Here is a 9,329-nt window from a genome sequence, read left to right on the forward strand (position 1 = left end):
AAAATATTTAACTTCTTAGTGCACTGAACCTTTAACTGCCGCACGTGGGGTTCCCACGATAATTTGCTATCGAAAAGGATCCCGCGAAATCCTGTGTCAACTACGGGAAGAGCGACATTCCCTAAATAAAGCTCAGGATGCGAGTGAACAGCGCGCTTTAGGCAAAAGTGTACAAGAGGTCTCTGCGGTTGAAAACCGAAAGCCATGTTCTAAAGTCCACTATTCCACTCTCCTAATAGCTTGCTGCAATTATCGCTCTGTGACTGCCATATTGTGCGAGCTATAATGCAGAGCAAAATCGTCCACATATGGAGACGGTATTACTGCTGAATCAGCAGCAGCGACAATACCGTTTATGGCTATCGCGAACAGAGTGACACTAAGAACCGATTCCTGTAGGACTCCATGTTCCTGTACGTGGTATTGCGAATATGCCAACCCCCCCCCCCTACTGGGACACGGAATAGACGGACGGATAAAATATTCGCAATAAATACCAGCAAATCACCTCGGAATACCCATTGATGACGGACTGAAAGTGTACCATATCGCCATGTGGTGTCACAGGCCTTTTCTAAGTCAAAGAAAACAACTACCAAATGCTGTTTACGGAGAAATGCATCCTGTGTAGAACTCTCCAGGCGTACCAAGTGGTCAGTGGTCGAGAGACCGGCTCGAAAACCATATTGCTACTCAGACAAAAGTCTTTCTCCACAATCAGTAAAACAAATAGGTATGTAACTTCCTGCATACTTAGGATTTTTGTCAGGTTTGAAGACTCACCCTCTATCCAGATTCGGTTGAACACACGGAGATATAACAGACTATCCCCACTAAGGTGTTTCAACATCTGGTTATGGACATTACCTGGTCCGGAAGACTTTTACTTTTAAAGCGCATGATGACCTGGACTGAGATTTGTTTCCCGAATGCAGACTATACTCGCCGAATACTCACTAATGAGCTGGCGCAGCTCAGCAAGATGCCTATTATGACAGTTACAATTCCACTGTAACAGTGCCATAGTGTGGGTGTGGACTTGTGAGGTTTAGTTTAGAAGCAGCGAGATGCTACTTAATCTACATTCACATCACCATCCGAAGATGGAGTTTAATGGTCCATGCCTTGAATTTCGACGTATTCCAGGGGCGAGGTTTCTTCCTATGAGGGGGGCACGCAGGTTTTCCAGGAGGAAAATCTGCTGGTGCAGGCTCAGACCCTCCGGGTGGAGGGCGTGAGACCCCATTCGTAGGAGAGATGGAAGAACGCCTTGTAAGGCCCTTGTTTAGACGGGCTAGGCCCTGGTCGACCATGCCGCCCCCGCCGGCTTAGGCGCGGCTTTCACCGATCTCTTGAGAGAAGGATACGTTGTCTTCCCCTGCTGTGCCGGCGTAGGTTTCTTAGGCGGCACAGACTTGTTTGTGGTCGACGGTTGGGATGAACTCGCCTTCGAGGTTTTTATCTTTGCGGCGTTGCTCACAGGAGCAACTGCGCAGCGATCTTCTGGGAAGGTGTTCCAGTTGTAAATGACGAACCTGGGAGAGACTGTGCTATCATGCTGAAGTCTAGTGTCTTGGCCGGGGCATTCAAAGAATTAAACTTACGGCGCGCTTCCTGGTAGGGAAGACTACCAAGGGTTTCAACTCCTGGATCTTCTTTTCGCTCAGATATAACGGACATTTCCGATCTCGGGGAGTATGCAGACCAGGGCACTTAGCGCACCTATATGGAGATGTGCACTCTTCCACACATACCACTCATAGGATTCGAACAACGAGATACCATGTGTCTGAAACTCTGGTAATGATAGCGCCGCATAGGAGGCGGGGTGTACGGCCTTGCATCGCAACGATAGGTTGTTACTTTGACTTTCTCTGGCAACAATGACAATTTGAAGGAGACTATGAACGGCAACGTCTTCACCGTGGACTTCGCACGTGATGCGCCGGACGTGTGTCACGCCACGGTGCTTCATGTCTTCCATCAATTCATCGTCTGTGTTCAGAACGAGATCACGGTGGAAGATAACTCCACGAACCAGATTCAACGTGTTGTGCTCTGCCACTTTGATGGGGATTTCGCCACAGTGGTTGCACTTAAGCAACCGATCTACTTGAAGCGCAGTGCTAGTCTTAAGTAAACCACCATTGCTCATTTTCCTGAAATCCTCAAGTTCTCCGTATACACCTTCGATGTGTCGACTGAAAAGGATCGATCTGACCAGCCGAAAATAAAAAAATTAAAAATAAAGAGGGGACCGATGACTACATGACCCTTTTAGTCGCCTTCTACGACAGGGAATGTATTCAGCCCATCGGTTCTGGTAGCAACCAGGAATCTAGGGAAACTGCACCCAAACTAATACGCCGGGCTTGTTCCCAGGGGGTTGCGTCCTTTAAGGAATCAAATGTTAAAAACTTTGGTAGCGAACTACCCGTGGCAAGCGGAAGTTTTTTCGACGCCATGCCCGAAATAATCCTCCCCGAATGCCACCCATTCCGATCAGGGGCCTCTGTAGCCGAACCAAGCAGCCAATGCAATACCCACCTGGTCGTAGCAGATATTGCTCGGGGTCCGATGTTGGACGATGCCTAATACGGAATGATCGAGGCAATGATCACTAGGACTCCCTTCCTCCAATCACCCGCAATAACATGTACCCCTCAGGGTGTACATAGTAATAAATATAGAGAAAAAATAATAAACAAGTAATAATAATATGCCCTACTTGTATTCGGCTGTGTTAGGCGGATACTACCGCACGAGTACATGGCTCTCCCACCCGAAGGCTTCCCGGGGTCACCAGCGGGCTTTCGAGCGTAATCGCACACGTAAGAGGCCCATCTCCGAGCAGCACGCACGTCAAGAATGTTGAATCGGTCTACAACTAACTTAACCCTCGAAAAAGTAAAAAATAAAGAGGGGACTGATGACCACATGGCCCTTTTAGTCGCCTTCTCCGATATGCAGGAATTACCTGTGAATGTATTCAGCCCGTCCCATCCACATGGATCCCATGGATAAATGGTTAGCATATTGACCTTTGATACAAGGAGTCCTGAGTTCGATTCACGAAAGGGTCTGAGATTTTAACTTTCATTAGTTGATTTTTCTGGCTCGGGGGCTGAGCGTTTATGCCTGTTTCAGCATTAAAATTCATCTTAGGTAGGGTCCTATCCTCACAGATGCGCAGCTCGTCTATACGGCAACACGCTGTTATCATTCATTCATAATTCATTCATTCATGTCGTTTCGGCCAACTAAGGACGTCATTTCAGCTGTCTCCTTCCCCGGACTTTAACATTTGCCCAGTATTCCCGCATTCGTTATTATTTTTATTATTATTCAAGAAACAAAGATTTTAATATACTTCTTCCAATGATGGCTATGAAAGTAACTTGACTTTGAACGCCATCAGCAAAGATCATTATTCTCTGCAGGTTAAATATTTTATAGCAAATTTTGTACGATTAAATACGTCTCCTCTCATAATGGGTTGAATCTTATTGACGTCGATGGCCTAAGCTGTGCTGAACCAACTTCCATGGTGAATGAATTACGTATTGACTGTGCTTGAGCTTTGCATAGTGTGTGAATAACAATCACCACCGAGCTGTCAGTGGAGAGATGGCGTCGAGAGGACAAATTGGGGCAAATATTCGTTTATAGGAAAGGGAGTTGCGGATTCGAATAACTTTCCAAAGGAGATGTTCAATAAATGCCCAATGTATTTGCAATAATTTAAGAAAAGGCAACGAAAACACAAGGAATCTGCCACCTGGGCGACTGTCCTAAATTCAGATCAGTAGTGATTGAACGTGTCGGTGTGAAGTAAAATAGAAAAAAGCCATAGAATGGTTAAATTTTGAATGTTAAAAAAGCGAAAATGGATATATCGAAAGTTGGAAACGGCCAACACCGGTATGCGACGAAGGTGGCTAAGTTCTACGGGCACCTTTTATGAATGAACAACACCATGCTTACCAAGAGAATGATCTCACCGATTGAAAGGTATACGATTGGGAAGCCTTTGGCTCAACGAAGTTTTAAGAGACCTATATTCCGCTGGGATTTATGATGCCTTGCACCACTCCAAATTATAATTCGTGGTCCCCGCCACCCAAAAATTGAAGTCCCGGAAACCACTCTCACAGAAGAGAAAAATATTAGCTGAAAGGGTATTGGGAACGAAAGCGAACTTCCAAAAAGAAACTAGTCATACGCGCTCCTTAATGGGCTACAATCAATAATAATACCAGCAAGATCTTTACTACTGCAGGCAGAGGAAAAGCGTCCAAAAATAAATGGATCACCACAGTGAAGTCCGACTTAGAACAGCTGGGGATTTCAGAACAAACCATACAGGATGGTGTATTATTCCGGCAGTTGACCTTTCAAGGTGTCTCTCACCAGCAGACAGAGTACAGGCACCACCCGACCGAAGTGGACCGAGGAAAGGAAACACGCACAAGCCATGTAAGCTTTCTGGGCGAAGAAAAAATAAAATTTCCATACAAGGAGTCGAAACGAGCCCCGTGGTCCTCAGTAGGCCCAAATGATAATAATAATAATAATAATAATAATAATAATAATAATAAGGCATAACATACTTTCTACATAGTAACGGCGAGGCATATTACATATGGGTAAAGAAGCGAGCATTTCTTACGGGAAAAATAGTCCAACAGTGTGGGCGACAAAGGAGAGAAAAATAAACACGACCCGCTACCTACCACTCAATTATTCACTGTGAAGGGCGAGACACTTGTACGGACATCTACTTTGATCAATGGATCAATTACATGCTCCAACTCAACACCCTCCATCAAAATGAGAATTTACATGTAAAGTGGAACTACTGCAGGGGCAAGACATTAAGTAAACGGTTTATTTTATTTTCACAAGTGGATGCCATAACTTTAGTACTACACTTCTAGCGAGCATTGTGCATTTTGTCTTTGTGGCAGAATCGGTAATGTGACCGTCACCTGTGGTATAAGAGTATCTGTAGTGTAGTAGTTCGAATCCGACCTTATACACGACAGATCGTGTACCATTGTAACGAGGACACAATGTTTATCCACACCCACCAGGTCATACCACAGCACTTAATCACTCGCGATGTATTCCGGAGAAAAGTACAGTAATTTATGGATAAACAAGGCATAACACATTCGAGGCGCGACGCCAGTATCACAAGCGGTTTCCTGGCAGGAGACTACATACTACCAATACGTTACGGAAACTTGGACGATTGCAATCAACTGGGACACTTGGAAGGGTACTTCCGGTCAAAGATGCTCTTATAAAGTCTGATCCAAAACAAGAAGCCATTTTGGACGCTGTTCGGACTGATCCTCATATTAGTAGACGAACATTTGTACGACAGACCAACACCACCCGGTCGTCTGTTAACGAATATTGCATATCAATACATTTGACCCGTACCATCTTCTGTTACACCAGCAGCTCCACGGACGTAATTTCGAAACTCGAGTAATATTTTTGTGAAGAGCATTACGCAGTGTGACAATGATGCAGTCTTTTTGTGATGACTCCTGATTTCACAACAACGACATTGAGAATCGGCATAATGTGCACTAATAACGCGTGGAGAGAATGAACACAATGTAACTAGGAATCAACAATGGGTAAGACAGGACGCATTTCATGTGCAGTGGGGAGTAAATGTATGGTGTGGGATCTTGGGAGATCCTATTTCTTCTACCTTCATTTTCTTTAAAATGAACTCCCTCAGTTGCCGCAGAATATGCCACTGATCGACCGATTACGAATGTGGTTTAAACAGGACAGGGCCCCACCTCACAGATCAGTAGTCATCCGGAACCACCGTATGCTAATAAATTGATAGGAAAGGGAGGTCCCGTTCCCTGGCCTGCCAGATCACTCGAACTTTCGGCAACTGATCACCGACGCAAACTAAGCTGTCACACCTCACACATTACAACGACCAAGAATGTCTTTACAACGTCGTGCTGAAATATTCATTAACCAAAGTGGTCAATATTACGTGCACTTGCTGCGCTGAATATGTAGGATACCCTGCTTCCTACCTACTGACCATCGTGCTGTAGTCCAACCTGGCTAACAAAAGTGTACCAGCCTGGGAACTGAACCTGTTTCCTGGAAGCTTGGATCCGCAACAGCAGCGATGCGCGACTTCGCTACCTTAGCTACGGACAGCCGTGGCGTATGACTGGCACATATGACATCTCTTCGTAGTCATAACATCAACTTCCTATCCAAATGTGATATCGTGTTATTCGCAGCTGTGATCGTTTTAAACATTCATTATAGTTTACGTCACTGAAATAACACTAGCGCTAATGATTTCATCTATATTCACGAGCATGAACTCAACGTTGTACTAAGGCAATATAGGATCAGGTAGCAATATTTTTAGGTTGACTATGAAAAACGAGTGCGCTGGGTTGTGAAGTGAACATGAGATCAGACTCCTCTAAGAAAAGGTATTGACTAAGGAACAGGAACAGCCATGGAATGACTAGGAAATAACAGCCCTCCTCTGACGCAGATCTAATAACACCGGGATGGGACGTGACATGAGCAGAGTTCAAGCAGGAAAGATGAAAGAAAGGAGACATCTATTGAAACTGCCGTATATTCAACTGTTCAAGAATAAGTTCAAGGTACATGGGATAAAAGATATTCCAGAAAGTGTGAGAAGTACTGATGTGAAGAAGTCAGAAGAATGAACTACATTTTCCAACAAGACGGTATGTGGGGGTTGCTTAATTATATTTCCCCATTAAAAAATTATTATTACCACTGCCACCACCACTTCACCAAGATCAAGGAGTAGTGAAAATCTAGAAAGGCTGACAAGTGTTAACTAATAATAATAATAATAATAATAATAATAATAATAAAAGGCCATTTTAATTGCTAATTATCCTAAAATAAGTTGGAGAGCATGATTTAGACCACAAAAGAGTGCTATAAGGTCTTCAGTAGTCACTTGACACAAGTCTTTATTAAGAGAGTCCTCATAAATGCCCAATACCTGTGTTGCGATTCAATCCAACTTCGAGCACAACACGCGAGCTTATAGAGGTAGGCAACTCGGCCCGGTTTTGCATCACTACCTACAAAATGGAATGACGTATCAGGAGTAGCTTACAGATTTGACCTCATACGTCCGTATACAAAGCGAGTTGTTAGCTATGAGATAACGGTCCTTTAATTGTCGGATTGTATTTGGGAGATTGTGAGTTCAAACCTCACCGTCGGCAATCCTGCATACAGTTTTCCTACTTCCACACCACGAAAATGTTGGGGCTGAATCGTAGTCACGGCTACTACCTTCCCAGTCCTAGCACTTTTTTATTCCAGCGTCGCTGAAACCGGTGGCTAGGAGTTGAACAGGTAGAAAGAGGGGAAAATCCTTGTTTGTTCCTCAACAAGTAATTTTAGTAATCAACGAGTAGCTGGCATGAGAACTACTTACCAATGAATCATGCATGTAACGTGACTCCTACACTAATTCGTTATCAGAAACCATTGTCATGGTAACTATTAAACCTCTATTTCACTAACGTGTCGCAGCCAGTGAAACACAACTTGAGAGACCGTTCCGCGTGAAAAGGAAATTGATGTTGAATTTAACATACATTGTCTTACATCTTGGAAATCACTTTGATATTTTCCAGTATGTTCTACTTAAGGAAACATTTTTGTGTAAATACCAACAGGACTGATACACGAGAGAGCGGAAATTGTAATTGATTTCACGTCGCACGGGCTACCTTTTTACGGTTTTCGAAGACGCCGAGGTGTCCGAATTTTATCGCGGAGTTCTTTTGAAAAAGTAGTTAATCCTGGGTTCTGCACTTAATAATAATTATAATAATAATACTTTTACGTCCCACTAACTTCTTTTACGGTTTACAGTGACGGAAGTGCTGGTATTTCATCACGCATGAGTTATTTTACGTGCCAGTAAACCTACCGACATGAGGCAGACTTACCAGAGCACCTTTCACATACCAATGAACTGAATCAGGATCGAGCTCGCTAACTTGAACTCAGAAGGTCAGCGCTTCTACTGCCTGAAACACTCAACCTACAACCTGCTTTCCAGTCAGTGACCGGGTCAGGGATGGAATGAATGAAGCCCCCATCTTGTGCCAAGGATAGGAATTGTTCCGGCTGCCGAGGCCTGTCGCACTTTGCGGCAATGATTAATGACTGACAGATGAAATGAAATAATATTGAAGAGTGTTGCTGGAATGAAAGATGACCGGGAAAACCGGAGTACCCGGAGAAAAACCTGTCCCGCCTCCGCTTTGTCCAGCACAAATCTCACATGGAGTGACCGGGATTTGAACCACGGAACCCAGCGGTGAGAGACCGACGCGCTGCCGCCTGAGTCACATAGGCTTACTGGGACCAGTACTATTAAGATTAAAGAAGAGCCAAACATTTAAGGAGATGGAAGCTGACGGAACGAACTCGCCAGAAAGTAAAGGCTTGCATCATGAAGGGCAGTAATACAAAGTCAATACACTATACAAAACTTTTACTTCGTTTAAATGCGGGACAAGTGTGTTTTCCAGTTACCCAGGTTAATTAAATGCCGTCATCATGTCTTGGCCTCCCCAGTTTCGAATACACGCTTCTAGTTTCCAGTGATTGGTAACACATTAATGGTAACAAATAAGATTAGTAGAGGCAGTGCTGTCCATCCTGCAATTACCAGGTAAGCAGGATGAAGACATAATGAAATACGTGTATTAAACTTTTATGAAAGCGGGCAAGAACGAGTTCAGATGGGAGCGGAAAGCAATGCAAGTGCCCTGAGTAATAACTAGAGGGTGGGTTCATATGCACTCATGTGCACTATTGCATAGGGCCTACTATGCAAAATACTTGTAGAAGGTAGATTCTCCACATATCCACTGCTGGAGTAGAATACTTGAATTCGCTTTTTCTGTTGGCATGATTGCTAGTGGTTAATGGTCTTCATACAACGAAGAGATGAAAGTATAGGTTATAGATCCAACATAGAAGCGGCCCCGACGAGCTTGCAATGCACTAAACAGGCTTGCCAACGTCGGCGCATTATCCAAAGATACTAAACAACAGGAAAGAATATAGATACGTTAGAGCTACAAAATATTGATCTGGACCGGTCAGGTCGGAGTAGTGACAAGACCATAGGAACAAAGAAAATGGCATTATTTAGTTTCAGGATGTCTCCGTTTTTGAGTGGGTGGATGTGATCCTGGCATGTATCGAGGGAGGATCTCTTCTTCCTGCTACTTCAAGTATCATAAAATATTTTCTAT

This window comes from Anabrus simplex, chromosome 1 (genome assembly GCF_040414725.1).
Source record: "Anabrus simplex isolate iqAnaSimp1 chromosome 1, ASM4041472v1, whole genome shotgun sequence".
In the NCBI taxonomy this organism is placed as follows: domain Eukaryota; kingdom Metazoa; phylum Arthropoda; class Insecta; order Orthoptera; family Tettigoniidae; genus Anabrus; species Anabrus simplex.